This window comes from Cibotium barometz, chromosome 21 (genome assembly GCF_041138505.1).
Source record: "Cibotium barometz isolate CiBa-2024 chromosome 21, ASM4113850v1, whole genome shotgun sequence".
Lineage (NCBI taxonomy): Eukaryota > Viridiplantae > Streptophyta > Polypodiopsida > Cyatheales > Cibotiaceae > Cibotium > Cibotium barometz.
This window is the reverse complement of record NC_141066.1, coordinates 38104525-38122862: the sequence shown is the minus strand read 5'-3', so window position 1 is coordinate 38122862 and position 18338 is coordinate 38104525. Positions and strand designations below refer to the sequence as shown.

The 18338-nt window shown below is 42.4% G+C and overlaps 1 protein-coding gene across 1 annotated transcript in view; it reads left to right on the top strand.

The window, feature by feature from the left end:
- LOC147627158 (uncharacterized) overlaps positions 1-17415 on the top strand; it is a 96885-nt gene extending 79470 nt beyond the window's left edge. The window contains exon 3 of the transcript XR_015268448.1: positions 17055-17415. The gene's annotated coding sequence lies outside the window, so the exon portion shown is untranslated. The remainder of the gene's footprint in view (positions 1-17054) is intronic.
- Positions 17416-18338: the final 923 nt, after the last annotated feature.

The following is an 18338-nucleotide window of genomic DNA, read 5'->3' as shown; positions in this document are numbered from 1 at the left end:
ATCCATAGGGATATCTTCTGCCATCTCTGGCTGTCCATTTGGACCATTTTCAGCACCATTTAAGGGCTGGTTTTGCTGCTGTAATGGCTGATTTACAGCCCTTGGTTGTTGTCCATGATGTCCATCATCATCAAAGATGACTCTGCCAGGCTCCTGTTGCCTTGCAGGCTCCTTATACATGCATGTTTCATCAAAAAAGACATCATTGCTGCGTATAATCTTTCTATTCACGGGATCCCAAAGTCTATACCCCATTTCACCTCTGTCACCATGTCCTAGGAATATGCATTTGTGAGACTTAGGATCAAGTTTGGTGCGCATTTCCCTGCGTATGTGCACGTACGCAACGCAACCAAACACTCTCAAGTGCTTGTATGACGGAGGCTTTCCTGTCCATACTTCCTCTGGCACTTTCCCACCAAGCCTCGTGTTAGGTGACCTGTTTATAAGATGAACGGCTGTCATAACAGCTTCAGCCCAAAAACCATGAGGTAACGCAGCATGTGACAACATAGAACGGACCTTCTCTTGTATGGTCCTGTTCATCCTCTCTGCTGTCCCGTTTTGTGGAGGATCATAAGGAGTAGAGAGCTCCCTCTTGATGCCTTTAGCATCACAAAAGTCCTGAAACTGTTTGGACATATACTCTCCACCATTGTCGGAACGCAAAGCCTTCAGTGTTTTGCCAGCTTGATTCTCAACATGAGCAACAAACTTCTGAAACACTGAGAATGTATCACTCTTCAAACGAAGAGGATAGACCCACACCTTGCGTGTGGCTTCATCAATAAAAGACACAAAATATTTTGCCCCTCCCAAAGAAAGCTGAGGCATCTTACATACATATGTATGCACAAGCTCTAACTGAGCATCTTTCTGTCCAAGAGCTTTCTTGTGGGGGCACTGGACTTGCCTGCCATATATACAATGCTCACAAAACTGAAAACTTGAAAACTTTAGAGAAGGCAAGTAACCCAAACGAGACAATTGCTCCATTCCCTTGACACTCATGTGTCCCAACCGGCTATGCCACAGAGATTTCCGGTAGCTCGGTTGCATTTACATTAGCATGGTGACAAACACCTGCATGCATGAAGTAAAGAGTGTCCACCTTAGAGCCTCTGGCAACAACCAGTGAGCCCTTACTAATCTTCCACTTTCCACGACCAAATGTGGTAACATAATCAGCATCATCAAGCTGTCCAGTAGAAAGCAGATTCTTCTTGATCTCAGGCACATGCCTGACATCATGGAGCATAAGCTGTGAGCCATCTGAAAACACAAGCCTCACATCACCTCTGCCAAGAATCTTGCATGCATGGTTATCACCCAAATAAACCACTCCTTCATTGCCAGCAGTATACCTGACAAACAAGTCTCTGCAACCTGTGACATGAAAGGAGGCACCTGAATCAATGATCCATGAGTGCATACCATGACCACCTGTAAGAAGTGAATGGGCATCAAGTGAAGACGTAAATAGGACCTCATCCTCACTGTCACCTGCATGTGACACATTGATTTCTTCAATCTTGACTCCACTTTTGCCCTTTGGCTTTACATTTTTGGCTTCATCTTTGTCTTTGTCTTTGCCTTTTCCCTTTTCCTTTTGATCATTTTTCCATTTGTAGCATTGCTTTTTGATGTGTCCCTTCTTGCCACAATAATGGCATTCCAAGTCCTTTTTGGAGCGAGACTTGCTCCTTCCCCGTTCTTGGCTTTTTCCCCTTTGCTGGGATCTCCCACGTGCATTCATTGCATTGGACTTTCCAACAGAGTTGTTTTTCCTGTTCATCTCTTCTTGAAGAAGAGCACCCTCAACATCTGCATATGACAGCATAGCATTCGAATTGCTAGTGGCTGTCCTGAATGTGTCCCAACTCTCTGGCAAAGTGCATAAGAGAAAAGTGGCTTTGAACTCATCGTCCATTGCCAACTTTTGATTAATAACTTGGCTGACAATACCATTAAACTCATTTAGATGGGCTGCCATAGACGCCCCTTCCTTCATCTGAAGACCTATGAGTTTCTTCAACCAATACACTTTGCTTGAGGCACTTTGTTGGGCATACAAGTCCTGCAATCTCTGCCACATTCCCCAAGCTGTCTTCTCTTCACGAATGCTGAAAAGTAAAGAGTCTGACACAGACAACATGATAGTAGATCTTGCCAGCTCATCCATATCTTCCCACTCTTCAGCAGTAAGAGAAGCGGACATTACACCTCTTTCTTTGATAGGCTTGTGCTGCTTCTTCTGGAGCAACACATTATAGCACTGGGTTTGCCAAATAGCATAGTTATGTGAGCCTTCAAGCTTCTTGATGTGAAGCAATGAAGAGCTCTCACCTGTGGTTGCCATAGCAATATGCAACCTGTCAATGCCTGACTCCCTGCAAAATGTGCAAACACTGCACCAAAGGCACACAAAGTGCTCACAATTGTTCTCCCAAGCTTTATCTCCCACTACGGAAGCACAAATGCAACTTTTCTCCCACTGTATGTGATGAAATCACCAAAATCTGGTTGCTGCAGATTTAGGACAGCACCTTAAATGTGCTCTGTTCCCCTTCCAAAGTACTGTACAGCAGTACTAAGTGCTCACCAATGATGTACCAAACCTGTACCGGCAAGTACTACAGCAGCTGAAATTGAGATTTTTGCTCACTCAAATCAATGTGCAGCCATGCCAAAACTTGTACAAAGCTGTACCAAATCTGTACCAGCAGGTACAGTAGCAATAAATGCTCTCCTGGCTGTCCAAATAAGTGAAAATCAGACTTTTACAGTCCCGAATACTGCATACAACAGTTCCGAACAGAAATTGGGCAAAAGCCCCTTGACTGCAAGCTGATTTCTGAGGATTCAAGGCATAAATGTCTTGCCTGTTGCTTTGCCAAGCTTAACAAGCATAAAATCTTGAAAAGCCCCTTGATTTAAGATCAATTGCTGATCATACATGGTACATTGACGCACATGAAGGCATCCAGAGTCTTCACAGTGATTCCCCCAGGCCACATATACATCCAATACATGAAAGCCCCTTGATTTATAGGCACATTGAGTGCTTGTAAGGCATCAACACATTATCCACAGCATCAAATCCGATTGCCTGCATGCAAATCAATCCAATCGGCACAAAAGCCCCTTCATTTGCACTGCAATTTGCTGCAATTTTGCCCGAATGTGCGATTTCTCACATCATACAGCATGTATGAATGCTTAATTGCACAATTACATCAAAAGCCCCAAATTTCGACATCCAATTTCCTGCAAATTGATCCTGATTGTGACCAATGTCACCCAATTTTGCCAATTTTGCTCAAAAATTGAGCAATTCGGCACCTGACCTGCTCAATTGATGATTGTACCTGCTCAATTGCAAATTGGACATGCAAATTCCAAAAAATTGAAGCAAATACCTCAGGTAATTTGTGATTTTCTCTGAGATTTGCAGGCTGAATTTCTTTGTGTTGATGCTGTTGCAGAAAATCTGATGCTGTTGCAGAAGGGGGGTGATGAAGCTGCTGTAGCTGTAGTTGTAGCTGATGTACGGATGGTTGGCTGCTATGAAGCGCTGGCTGACGTGGAGCGAAGCGATGGACGCCCCGTACCCGTCTGCCTTTCTTCTTCGCTCGCCTGTTGTATTGACGCCCGCCTGCCTAGTGAATAGCACTACACGCGACGGGCCTTCCTCTCACGAGTCGGCGTCTCAACAGCTTCGCTTTGTGTGGGCTGACCCGATTTCGCCTAGCCACTCGTCGTGTCGAGCTCGCCCTCGCCTGCGTGTCTTACTCGTAGACGTGTTCGCCTGCCTTCGCCTAGCGCAGGTAGCCAAGGTTGAATGCGCTAGCCTCCTCGCTACCTCAGCTTCTGTTGGGGTATGCGCCTGGTTCTGGTCCGCAGCCAGTTACGTGTCCGCCTGCCTGCTGCGACTAGTTCATCGCCTGTGGTGTGCTACGCGTAGCTCTGCCACGTCAACACTTAGTCGTCCTGCTTCAGCTGACACCTGCAACACCCAGAGTTAGCCAACAGCAGGTTTCACCTCTGTAGCTCTGATACCAGTTGAATGGGAGAGATTTAGGGTTAGGTTTTCATGTGTGGGAGACATACACAGAGAAGCAGGGAGAGAGAGAGAGAGAGTTGTGGGGATAAGTCAACTCATCAAGATGAGTGTGTGACTCCCCTATCACACATGTACTAAGTGCACTATGTGTACTTAGTACACATAGTGCACTTAGTACATGTGTGGGAGACATACACAGAGAAGCAGGGAGAGAAATGAAATGAAATGAAATGTTATATTAACGTCTTCAAAAGGCCATAATGACCTATGAGACCAAAAGTTACATCATGGTGGATCTGATACAATGTCTGGATAAAAAAAAACCCAGAAAATGAAAAATAAAGATGATACTACTGGCACCTAGAAAATGAAACTGGAACTGGAATATAGTGAGGGGAGGGTACGCTATGGAGGTGAGTGGAATATAGTGAGGGGATAGAGAGAGAGAGTTGTGGGGATAAGTCAACTCATCAAGATGAGTGTGTGACTCCCCTATCACACATGTACTAGTGCAATAGTACATGTGTGATAGGGGAGTCACACACTCATCTTGATGAGTTGACTCATCCCCACAACTCTCTCTCTCTCTCTCCCTACTTCTCTGTGTATGTCTCCCACACATGAAAACCTAACCCTAAATCTCTCCCATTCAGCCAATCGCTCCGCACCCTCTCTGTGAAACTGAGCTCTGATCTCTGTCATCTCTCTCTGGCATAGGCGTGGTGTTAGAATTTTCATCACTGGTGCCTCGCCCTAGTGCATTATTGTATGGCTAGTATGTGTCCCGGACTGGCCACCCTTTGCATTTCATGTAGGTTGCATGGCCGGACCATTTAGATTTCGTCCGGCCGGTCATTTATGGTCCACCCTTATTTTTCCCATGCCTTTTTTAATTCCCCCTACATTTTTTGGTCGTGTGGTTGTCCTACCTACACTTAGTGACCTACATAAGGATACCTAAGGTGGAGGCTAGGGACATGGTTGTATGGTTTCCATAAGGGTAGCTGGAGTTTGAGTCTCTCTCTCTCTCTCTCTCTTGTGCTAGCGTTCCCACAAGGTGTGCACCTACTCTCGCGACACTCTCCTCTACTTTCGCTACGCACTCTCACATGGTATCAGTGGCCAGGTTACAAGGGCTGCAGCTGGAGTTCATTTTCTGCGCGTGAACATCACCAAAACCTCAGCGTTTCTCTGTTGAAAATCTGCATTTGCAGCCTGCAGCTTCAGCGCTTGCAAAATTCAGTGTGTAACTCACGCAGTAGCAGCACCTGCGTTTTCAGCAACACCTGCATTTTCAGCAGCACCTGCGTTTTCAGCAGCAGATTAGCCGCCACCTGCACTCTCCAGCAAACGCACCTGTCTGCAGCAGCCACCTGTCCGAGCTCAGCACCAAGCGCACACCCGACATGTCGACTCCGTCCACGAAGCAGAAAGGGCAGCAGCAGCAGGCTCAAGCCCAGAAGGCGGTCGTCTCCTCGACTGCGACTTCGACACCTCCCTCTTCCTCTGCGACCACGTCGGCATTGGTCAACGCCACATCCAACAATTATCCTCTCACCCAGTTTGCGGAGGAGAAGAAGTTGGATTTGCACAACTACTCAGTTTGGAGAACCAGAGTGAAAACCATCATCTCGTACCATAGGCTCTGGGATTGGTTGAATGATTTCACCAATTCGGCAACCCAACCATCCCTCCCCACTGCTACTCAGGATCAGATCGTCGAGTGGGTCGACCGGGACATCAGAGTCTTCACCTTTCTCATGATGAACCTCTCAGATCGCATCACAAAGGAAGTATCTACGGAGGAGCATGCCCATTCCCTATGGAGACGGATTCTTGATCAGTTCGAGGAGAAGTCCTTCGCCAGACAAATCACCCTTGAACGGGAGCTTTACAACCTCCGGTTCAAAAATTTCAACTCACTTGATGGGTTGACCCGACGCATGCGGGAGCGCTGGGACGACCTTGTATCAGCCGGTGGCGATAGCACCTCGACTCGCATGGCTGGCCTCTTACTTTTCAAGCTTCCACCTCGTTTTGACCCCTATTTCCAGAGTCTTTTGACTTCAGGACGTACCTCCTTCCCTACCTGGGACGAGATCCTTCCTTCCCTCACACAGATTGAGGGGCACTCAGCTTTCAGAGCTGGTGGTGCTGTTGATGCCGATGGAGCATTGGTTGCTCAGGGAGACAAGAAGAAAGACAAGAAGAAGAAGAAGAAGAAGAACAAGGACATTGAGTGCTTCTACTGCCAAAAGCCAGGGCACAAGGAAGCGGAATGCAGAAAGAAGAAGCGTGAAGAGAGCGGCGGCAAGGAGAAGCCGACAGCCTCGACAGCAGTTGCATCTTCCTCAACGAAGCACGTGGGTTCTGTACTTGTCGCGACTACAGAAACCGCTCTTGCATCCTTGCAGTCAGGCACTTGGGTGGTCGACAGTGGTGCTACCAGGCACACGACTCCCCAAAAGTCCTGGTTTAGTTCTCTTACCCCCACTCATGGGCAGACCGTCACTATGGGTGACAACCATGAGATCCCTGTTTGTGGCATAGGCCAGATTGACCTCTTCCACAGCTCTTCCGACCCGAAGTTTCACACAGGGGAGGCCTTATATGTTCCGGACATGGCCTTCAACTTGCTCTCCGTTGCGAGTTTGGACTCTCAAGGAGCTTTTGTACTCTTTGGGGATGGCAAGGTTACCATTTCTGATTCCTCGACAGGCGATATCCTTGCACACGGTGAGCGCGACGGTTCCCTCTTCCACCTCACTACTCTTCTTTCTCGCCAGGCTGTGTCTTCTTCTCTATGGCATGCGAGATTTGGACACCTTTGTCACCAGCAGCTGTAGAAGGCAGCTCGGGATTCTCTCGTGGAGGGATTGCCCACACTTCGCTCTCCTACGGGCGTATGCGAGGCTTGCCAGTTGGGTAAGCAACACAAGGTTGCCTTTCCGAAGCAGGCAATAACAGAGCTTCGGAGCCACTTGCACTGATTCACATTGATTTGTGTGGACACATGTCCACTTCCTCATTCTCTCGTGCATATTTTATGCTTGTGCTTGTGGATGATTTTAGCAGGTACACTTGGGTTTATTTCCTTAAACTCAAGTCGGAGGTTTTCTCTCATGTTCATGATTGGAAGACGATGGTTGGCTAGTATGTGTCTTGGCCCTTTGCATTTCATGTAGGTTGCATGGCTGGACCATTCAGATTTGGTCCGGTCGGTCATTTATGGTTCACCCTTATTTTTCCCACGCCTTTTTTAATTCCCCCTACATTTTTTGGTCGTGTGGTTGTCCTACCTCCACTTAGTGACCTACATAAGGATACCTAAGGTGGAGGCTAGGGACATGGTTGTATGTTTCCAGAAGGGTAGCTGGACTTTCTTTTCTAATTTTTGTTTCAAGGAAAACCATTTTAGATACTAGGAGGATTTTTATATCCAAAAATATCTCAATTTTGGATTACCTCCCTCTAGACATTTTCTCCATGCCAAAACAGGGTAAAACAGGATCTTTCTTTTATTTCAGAGAGGGGAATAATTATAAGATCAAAAGGGGAGGTTCTTACACCTATACACCTCAAAAGCTGGTGGGAGGAATCTTACATCCTACCCCACTTAAAAAATGCGAGATGTCCTCATCTCGCCTAGAGGACAACTCCTTTCCTTAAGATCCAACTGATTCTGGGGTTCCTTATAGTCTGGGGGCTTGTAGCTCCTGATCCCAGACCTTGCTAAGTCTGGCCTTTGTTGTTTTTATCATTGTTGCTTTGGAATCGTACAAAAGAGACTCAAGAGCAGTTAATTATCTTATCATTGTAAATATTTTGTTATATCTTTTATGTAATGAAATGATACGAATAAGTTTTAATTACAAGTCTGTATTAAGCAAAAATGTTTACAACACTTCAAAATGTTATAAATTTTGCATACAAAATTTCGAGACACTAAATCCAAATTCTTCCTTCTCGTCTTCTTGATGATCTCCATGCCGCATGACGTGTTGGTCCTATTCTAGCTTTCCACTTCAGTGATCTTCTCATTTTGGCTGATTTCGTGCTGCCTTTGCTAAATCACTCGTACGAGCCTTTTCCAACCATTGATAGTTTTCGCCCAAAAGTATATCTGTAGAACCAATTGAATATTTCTTTGAGGTAATTTGTATACGAGTCTTTCCTCCTCCATGTCGGGTTGTTTTTGAAATATACTCCTCTAGCTCGGTAGTGAGATTTTTCCATTCCTTGGATGCTCACATGTCAAGAGAACCATATTCATTCATGAATTATGAACCATGTGCATACAAAATGTGCTGCAAAAGAAAACACAACCAATTCATAAGCTATACTTTATACCTTATAATCATTTCAAATTGATGAGTAGAAAGAAACTCGTTTATCATGTAATGCGTAATGTTGGTATCACCCCATGTATCGACCATGGCTTTTGTAAAATTTTGAAGGTCTTCTTGAAATTTTTGGTGCTCCTCTACAGTCGTCTTGCTTTTTGCTCATTATATTAATCATCTTATTGAAGTCTGACCAAAATTTCTCATGTAGAACTACAAGGCTTGGATTGGTATAGTCAAATGTTGTGCATTTACACAAATCCTTCCACAAGTCCCAAGACTTTGAGTTCTTTACTTTTTTTGGCCTCTCTAGAAAATGTCTTGCCTTATATCCACTCATTGACACATGTTGGGCCACTTTATGATTAATGCCAGAGGTCTTCTTGTTAACAGTAATTTGCACATTGCCGCCATGGCATCCAATTGAGTTCAATAGTTTCTCTACTTTTTGAAGAGCTTCATGTTGTCTTTTCTTGCCTTGTATAGTAAATGCATAATCAACGTGACACTTGAGTAGACGATCAAACACACGCATGAATGCATGCAAAGTATAAAAGTGGACATTCTTGAGTTCGAATGGAATTACAGGATTCCATTCGGGGTCTCTCAAATGCCTATTTGGCTCAGCTAGCATGTTAGCAGACAAGACACCACCAACCCCATTGCCAGCATTATCATCCACTGTGTCATTCTCATCATCTTGATTCTCTAGATTCCTCTTCCTTTCTACCTTCTATTTCTTTTCTCTCACCATTCTCATGCACCATGGACAAGGATTTGGGGTGTTAGCACCTTGTGGACACCCAAGAAGGCACTTTATTGTCTTCAAGTCACCTTCTAAATGCCAGTCTATTGTATAAGTTCCCTTACCCTCCACTTCTATTTTTTTCCCTTGAATTTGTGCTTTAATGACATTGGTAATCCATGATATCCTATCAAACATCTGAGCCAGCACTTCATGTGTCTCCTTTGGTACTTCAAATGCCCCAAGCCACCATATCTCTCTCTCAGATTGGACACTAAACCCTCTCCCTTTGGTACTTCAAATGCCCCAAGCCACCATATCTCTCTCTCAGATTGGACACTAAACCCTCTCCCTATTGCTCGTCTGATTGTCTGGGTTTTCATTAGAACCTTCCAAAGGTAACTCAGTCTCCTTAGTCATGTTGATCTCACTCTTTGCATATGCCATTGTCTCATTCATAAGTGTGATACTCATTCGTTTTAATCTCTTACCTTTTACAATCTGACACTCATCCACTTTCAACACAAAACTTACCTTGTCACCTTGCATGACAAACAAAACTAGATAAGTTTTAGTACTTGAAAGATTTTTTTTAAGTTTTTAAGTTTGCAAAGAATGTAAAAAATTACTTACATTATTTAGGCAGTCCATAGAATAAGATCATAGCTCTCTGAAGATGTTGTAAATCAATAAATATGTTGTTGAACTCATTGTAGGGATACATAATCTTATCATTTGTGCTTCGTTTTTTTTCCCAAGCTCCAATGGTTAATATGCAATAGTACTCTCCAATTTTACGTTGCACATCATCATTGCATGTCCTCTTTGCTAATCTTATCTTTCTGGGGACATGAAAAATATTCCTTGTGATGCCTTGCTTGTGGAGTGTATCTTTTAGTAATTTATGGAGGGCTTCATATCCTTTTGTGCTAATGCCTCGCATGCCTTCTGAACCTTCTCAATGCTTAGAAGATTGGTAATGTCATCCATTATCTCATTTGCGAGTACCTGTCATATCTTCTTGTGGCGTGGGTCTCGAATAATGGAAAGAATGTCACGCCTCCTCACACAACTACGTAATATTTCTCCAAAATCTTGAGGACCATTATCAACACATGCTTCTTTCAAAAAGTTCCTATCACAAACTAATAAAGATTACCAAAAAAAGATTAATCTATTGCTTATAATAACCACAACAACAAAAAATTCCTTAATCAAAAAATAAAAAAACAAACCTTGCTGCATGGATTCTTTGCTTGTGAGCACCACCACCAACTATGAGTTTTTGAATGTTATTGATTGTCCTCTTTCGCTCTCTTACTCCCATGGGGGTGCTCTTCATGTGAGAGATTGTATCTTGTAGCTTCATAACGTGAGCCTCTTTCTCTTTGTCTCTTTTCTCTAGCTCTACAATATTATTTTGTGCATCTTGTAGTGTATGTTGTGTACTACTCAAAGTGCTTTGTAAGCTTTGTGTTTGTGAGTGGAGGAATTGGACTCTCCATGCATCGCTCATGCTTAACCTTCTACAATATCCAAGTAGCCCATTCTCACCCTCTCCAACAAACTAGATGGGATGCCAAAGAAGCATATGCACATGCATTTATTGCCCTCTCTTGCAAACGAGAAGTTATTCCTCACATCCAATTCTATTGCTCTACTAAGAAAGAGTACATGGGATGTCCTTGCCTCTCTATATTTCATCCACAATGAAGCTCGAGTTGTCTACCTTCGAAAAAAGCTTGACTTGGAGCATTTGACAGAGGGTGAATCCATGGATGCATTTCTGACCCGTGTGTCAAGGATCTACGGGAACAATTGATCAATATTGATGAGGTTATTTTGGATAGTTCTCTTATCTCTAATATTCTTAATGGCATACTTGAATCATATCAGGGATGTACTACCACACTCCACCTCCTGATAAAGGGCAATTCAGAATTGTATACTTTTATTCAATTGGTGGCCCTCTTGCTTTAGGAAGAGAAGGCTCATTCCAATCGGAACAATATGCTTGCTTCCGATCAGGCATTTGCTACCTCCCATCGTGGGAAAGGCAAATCTAGGGCTCCACCTCATGCTAAGCCTAAGGGCAAAGCATCCGCCCAGCCAGATAACCCTGAGCCCAAATAGGAGCCTCCTCAAAAGAAGAAGAGATGTAATTACTGTCAAAAACTTGGTCATGTTTTAGAGAGCTGTTGGAAGCGTAAGGAAAGTGAGAAGAAGAAGAAGCAACAAGGACTTGCTGCCACTATAGGAGGTGACAATGTATAGGAAGTAAATTTTGCACATGATGGCTATGCATTGACAGTAATATGCAGTGATCTACCTGCCTCTTGTCTATCCTTGGAAGATGCTAACTGGTACTTTGATTCTAGCACCACTAAGAACATTACTTCGTGCAAGCAGCTATTTTCTACCTTGAGAGATGCTTCGTTAGGTGGAACAATTGTGTGCTAACAATGCATCCTATGCCACCAAAGGCATTGGCAATGTGGAATTGACTTCATACTCTGGGGATCCTTATACTCTTACTGACACCTTGTATGCACCCAGAATCTGCAAGATTCTCATTCTTGTCTCAGCACTTGCCAAAGTTGGCTTGAAGATTCAATTTTCTGATCATTGTTGTTCCATTCACGATAGAATTGATTTTGATGCGCTTCTCTTATCTGTGGTACATTACACAATGGCATATATAGGCTTGATATGTATGACAATAGTATTGATTCTCATGTAGATGCCTTAACTGTTTCCACGCCATAGATTCAGCATGACATTAAGCTTTGGCATGATTGGTTTGGTCATTTGAAATTTTTATCTTTTTTGCGGTTACAACGTCAAGCTATGGTTCATGAGCTACCGCCTATGTAGCTCCCCTACAAGCATGTATGCGAGGGATGTATATTGGGAAAGATGCATCGTCAATCCTTTTTGAAAGATATCATTGTCCATGCCACTTGCCCATTACAGCCAGTGCACAGTGATCTTTGTGGGTGGTTCTATGTGGGCTCACTCTTTCGGTGGGCATTTGTATTTCATGACTTTCATTGATGACTACACATGTTTCTACTGGGTGTATGGTCTAAAAGTTAAGCTGGATGCCTTCTCAGCTTTCCGTTAGTTTCTTCCTCTTTCTAAAAATGCTTGTAATTATGAGCTGCTGACATTGGGTACCGATAGAGGGGGGGAATATTTATCAAATGAGATTGTTGCTTCCATGTTGTTCCATGGCATTTCTCATTAGTGTACTACTCCTTATACACCCATAGCAGAATGGTGTGGTTGAACATCGGAATCGTGAACACTCATTGAAATGGCCAGATGTATGCTCAAAAGCAAGGATCTGCCTTCTAGATTTTGGCTTAAAGTGGTCATTTGTGCCAATTATGTAATGATCTGTTGTCCAATTAAGGCTTTGAAATCTATGATAGCTTATAAAGCTTGGAATGGAAAATTTTTAATTATTACTCATATGTGTATATTCGACTGTCTGGCTTATGTGCATGTACCAGCACATCACAGACATAAGCTTAAAGAAAAGGCTTTGAAATGTATCTTTGTGGGGTATAGCAGTGAGAGAAAAGGATATCGATCATATGTTCCATCCAATTGGAAGTTGATTGTATCGAGAGATGTCGTCATTGAACATAGGCCAATCTGGTAGATGGATTTACCAAAGCCCCTTTCCTGGGAGAAGTTTGAAGCTTTTCGACAAGCTCTAAACTTATTACCTCTACCAGGGTAGTTTGCTACACTCTATATCCGTTCACGCCATTCACTTCAAGGGAGTTTGTTAATCTTTTACCTCCAAGAAGTTCAAGTGTGAACAGAGCTGATCACGGGCACTTTTTACCCTATGATGGCAGAGGTTTTCTCCCATGAGAACACACCCTTAGTGTGTTAATAGCCACGTCAGCACTAGTGCTAGAGCTACAAGAGTTGTACTCCACTTACTCATTATCTCATTTGAGTACATTCCAGCTATCATTGCTATCATCTCTGTCACTCTCTGAGCTTGTGTGCATGTTTTGTCTGTGAGTTTGTGTAGAGCATCTTCTTTCACATCCAACACAAACAACATATACAAAAGGCTATATACAAAGCTAAAAATCGACCCACAACTATAGGTATCAATGCCTAGGCCAATTAGATGAAGACAATGTTATCATTCATGGAGGTCACTCTATATAATTTTAATTACTTTAAAATTGTTTCTTTTTTAAGAGAATATTATGAAGATGAGAAGAAAAGGCACCTCCTTCCTCATGAGGGGAGGTGTCAAAACTCAGTTTTTTTACTATTTTATTTGGTCCTTAGTCCACTCTTCATCTTATGTGAACATTTACTCATTTTTGGGGAGTTTTTCTTTTATTCTTCAATTTATCTCCTCCCTACATTTAAATTAATCTTATTGGTCCATTGGAACCTTAATCTAAAACTTTCAAAAAATCTGGATCCTTAGGCTAAGGTCAGCTAAGGTCTTTTGTGTACATTATAATTTATTTCTAATGCACCTTAGGAATTTCTTTTTGAACTTCTGTTTTGGGAGAATTTATTTTAATAAGAAGGGATATTTTTTCATCCAAAAATATCTAAAAACTGAATTACCTCTCTCTAGAATATTTTCTCTCTCTAGGCCAAAACAGGTAGTAGAAACAAGATCTTTTATTATTCTGAAGAGGGGATTGATTACAGGGGAAGAAACTGGACATCTTGAGGGGCTGGGGAGGAATCTTACATTCTCTTCCACTTAAAAAACGCGAGATGTCCTCATCTCGCAAAAATTGAGGGTAATCCCACAATAGTTCGGCTTCTCTCCCAGGTGGCGTCTTCAAAAGGATAGAACTTCCATTTGACTAATAATTCTCTCAGAATTCTGTTTCTGAGAACCTTCTCTTGAACATCAAGGATTTCTTCAGGTTGGAGTTCCATCTGCTCTTGGGTTGAAGAAGTTAAGAGTTCATCATTAAGCACATGATTCGGGCTCGGTACATACTTCTTAAGTAGGCTGACATGAAATACATTATGTACTTTGAGATGAGGAGGCAGAAGAAGTTTATAGGCTTAGTTACCTATTTTCTTTGTAATCAGATATGGCCCACATAATCTGGGGGATAATTTCTTGTACTTCCCAAGAGATAGAGAACTTCTTTTGGGGCATACTCGAATGAAGACCATATCTGCTTCTTCGAATTTTCTGTCTGACCTCTTCTTATCTGCATACTGCTTCTGTCTATCTTGGGCAGCTTTTATATCCTTGTGGATTGACTGCATCTGCTGCTCCATGTCGTCAAGCATCTGTCTAGACATCTCAACCCTAATCAATGGGTCGGAGCAAGTTAATGGTGTTAAGCAGTCTTGTCCATATGCTTTGTGCAGATAGCTTAGACACTTCTTGGATTTCCTGCCACAGCATGACCAAAGTATATCTTCGATTACTTGGTTCACCTTTTGTTTGTTGACCATCGGTCTCGGGGTGGTAAGTTGTGCTGAGATCCAAGAAAGTTCCTACTGCTTCGAAGAATGCAGTCCAAAATCTTGACGTGAACTTGGGATCTCGATCACTTATTATTTTCCTAGGTAGGCCATGCAATCTGAAGATTTCCTTGAGGAACACTCTGGCCACATCCACTGCAGTGTAGGTTTCTTTTACTGGAATCAGATGGGCAACTTTGATTAGTCTGTCAACTACCACGAAGATGGACTTGTAACCTGATTGCACTGAAGGTAGTCCAGTAATAAAATCCATACTGATACATTCCCACTTCATCTAGGGGATGTCTAATGGATGTAACTTTCCAGGCATTTTTACTCTCTCGGCTTTGACTTTCTGACATATCAGGCATTGACGTACATGATTAAGTATATCCTTTTTTAGTCCAGGCCAAAAGAAGCTTTTCTTTACAGACATGTAGGTCTTGATGAAACCTGGATGGCCTGCTATGAGGCAATCATGTGCTTCATTCAGAATTTGACTCTTAGTTCTCTCATCATTGGGAATGCATAGCCTGCTATTATAATATATAATTCCTTCATCCAAGTTGTACCCTTGAACTCGGTGGTTCAACTCCTGAGGAGTTTTGCTTTCCTGCATAAGTAGGGTAGCAATAGGGCCAAGAATCTATCCTGCATGATCTTCTCTCTTGCTTCAATAATCAATGGATTTGACACCACTGTGATTGCAAGCAAGGAGACTTTTCTGCTGAGGGCATCTGCTACCACATTTTCTTTGCCTGGGCGGTACTTGATTTCAAAATCAAATTCCTGCAAGGTCTGCATCCACCTTCTTTGGCGCATGTTGAGATCCTTCTGAGTGAAGATCCACTTTAAGCTCTGATGATCTGTCATCAAAGTGAATCTTTGACCCAATAGGTAATGTCTCCACAACTTCAGGGCATAGACTACTGAAAGTAGCTCTAGATCGTTGGACAGCATAATTTCTCTCATGCGTTTTGAGTTTTCGGGATTCATAGGCCACTGCATGACCTTCTTGCATGAGCGCACCTCCCAGGGCAAAACCACTGGCATCAGTTACTACCTCAAAGGGTAGAGAGAAATTTGGCAACTTCAGAATGGGATTGGTTACCAAGGCGGTCTTCAGTTTATCAAAGCGCTCTGACACGTGGCACACCATTGAAACGGTATTCTTCTTGAGAAGATTAGTCAGGGGGGAAGCTATGAGAGCATACTTAGGTATAAAAATTCTAGTTAATCTGTTGGAAATAAGTGCACACTAGGTGTACTCTTTTCCTAGTCTAGTATAAACTTTTGTCTTGAGTCGTGTGTCTGCCATGTGGCATCTTATTTGTCCCACATATCAGCGTGGCTACTATCTCTTATACTACACACCTATATATTGTGGGTGTCACATCATAAGAAGTATCTAGCTTGTGTCTTGTCTACACTCATCTCAAGGTATCTCTATGCTTTGTGTCTCCTTCTAGTCTTGCTCTCATTTCAGTTTCAGTTTCAGCTTTGTCTCTACCCCATTTCTCCTACATGGTATCAGAGCAGGTTTATCCTGGCTCCCCTCATCCTTGCCTCAAGCTTCAGTTCACTTCAACCTGCTTCAACTCGCCTCAGCTCTTTGCTTCTACTTCAGCTCTCTTCACCTCATCCTCAACGTTTCTTAGCTCGTGGTGACTCTACTTCACCCCGACAACTATCTTCAGTTCATGGCAGCTCATATTCAGCTTCAAAGTGTGGTGCAATTCCTCATGACAGCTCATCTTTAGCTTGTGGCTTTCAAGCTTCAGCTCCGCGTCATTCTACATCAGCTTGCCCCGTCAGTTTTGGGCCTCATCTCATGGCATCCTTAGGGCGATTTCAGTCAGCTTGTCATCGCCTTCATTTGCTGCTCCCTTTCTTCATGAAGCAGCCCGCATACATTCAGATTTTTGTTGCCTCAATTCCAGCAACTTGTCCACTCATTTCATGGCTGCACAACTCCATGGATATACCTCACCTATGGTCAGAATCAGCTCGACACTTTGCTACAGTTCTGAATCCTCATTGGATCATGTTATGCTGCTGTTTTCTCACATGGGACAGCCCCTTCATCTTTTTATCAGGCTGCTTCTGGTTCTGCAAATTTCAAGGTATGGATGCTCTTCGTTTAACAATCCTTAGCCTAGCCCTAATGCCCACTTACTTTCACGACTAGCAAGTTCTTCATGCTTCATGGATTACTTTCAGCATTCATGGTTTACCCCTCTGGAGGATAGACTGTCAAAGATATGGTTTTGAAAGAATATGACCCATGTTATTTGAATAATAATCATGGTCATTTAAATTTATATATTTTTTATGATGCCTATTTCTCATCATGAATACGTTAGGATTGATTGATGTGATGTCAATTGATTGTTACTACTGACGTGGTTTATGTTTATGAGTTTAGGTGATGAGGTGTGCAAGGGTACCGATTTAGGTGTCGCACGGATGGTGGATTGAGTCATGGCGTGTGGACAGATCTCACAATATTTTGTGGCTGTATTATGGCATTTGATATTATTTTGACATTAGTGTGATGTGTGTGTGCACGCGTCAATTTATTGTACAGTGTGCGTACGAGCATTTGTTGATTTATTTTGTAATGTGCATATGTGCACAAGTTAGATTATTGTATTAGAAAAAATAGTGCAAACCTTAGAAGGTTTGAGGACAAAGGTTAATTGAGGACCAAGGCTAAAATTGAGGACAAAGGTTAATTGAGGACAAAGGTAAATTGAGGACAAAGGCTAATTAAATGGCAAAGTCTAAATATGGATGTATACTTTATTTTTGGCTTAAAGCCTGCTTTTTGGAATATATAAAAATACCCACGCGAGAAGAAGCCACTCACGTTGGGGGGGGAAGATTGCACCCAGTCTTGTGTTGCCTTGTGTTGATGGTGATGTATTTCTTTCTCTTATCTTATGTTTTGTTATATGCTTTAATTTTTCAATTTAATTCAAGTAATTGTTTTGATATTTGATTTAATTTTTATGAGTCTTTTGATTATTTCCTTCGAGAAAATTAAAGGTCCGGTTGCAGTGGTATCAGAGCTTTGGTGTAATTTAATTTTCTTGGAGGCGGTCAAAAGAGGTGAAAGAGACAAAAACAGAGGTGAATTTTGGTAGATTTTGGTAAATTTTCTTGAATTTTAATTGAAGAAGAATACGTTTAGGGATTTTTCTTTATGGATGAAATAAAGGTTGTTTTTAACCATTGGCTAATAAATCTCCATCAAGCTATTGCCCAAAGGATAAAATAAAGGTGGTAAACCATTCTCAGAAACCATGAAACCTCTCTCAAAATTGAAAAGCGGTTTTGCTAAATTCTTGACCTCTTTGTGATCTGTCTGTATGGATGGGTTTCAAAATTGATAGCCAATCCAGCTTAGCTTTCCAATTGCTAAATCATTAAGGGAGGAAGCAATCTATAATAGACGGTTGAGAAATATTCAAGAGTCTTTCAAAAAAATTACTTTGTTTTGTTTTATTTTCTTTTTCCTTCTCCTCTGTGCTGCGCTGGGCGCAAGCTTAAAGATATATATATATATATATATATATATATATATATATATAATTTTCAATCTCTCTCTCCCTCCTTCGTATCCGGCAGCGGTAGCGGCAGCGCGCTTCGCGCTTCTATCTTCATCCGGCTGTGCGAAACCCAGGAGGCATAGAAGTTTTTCTTTTAT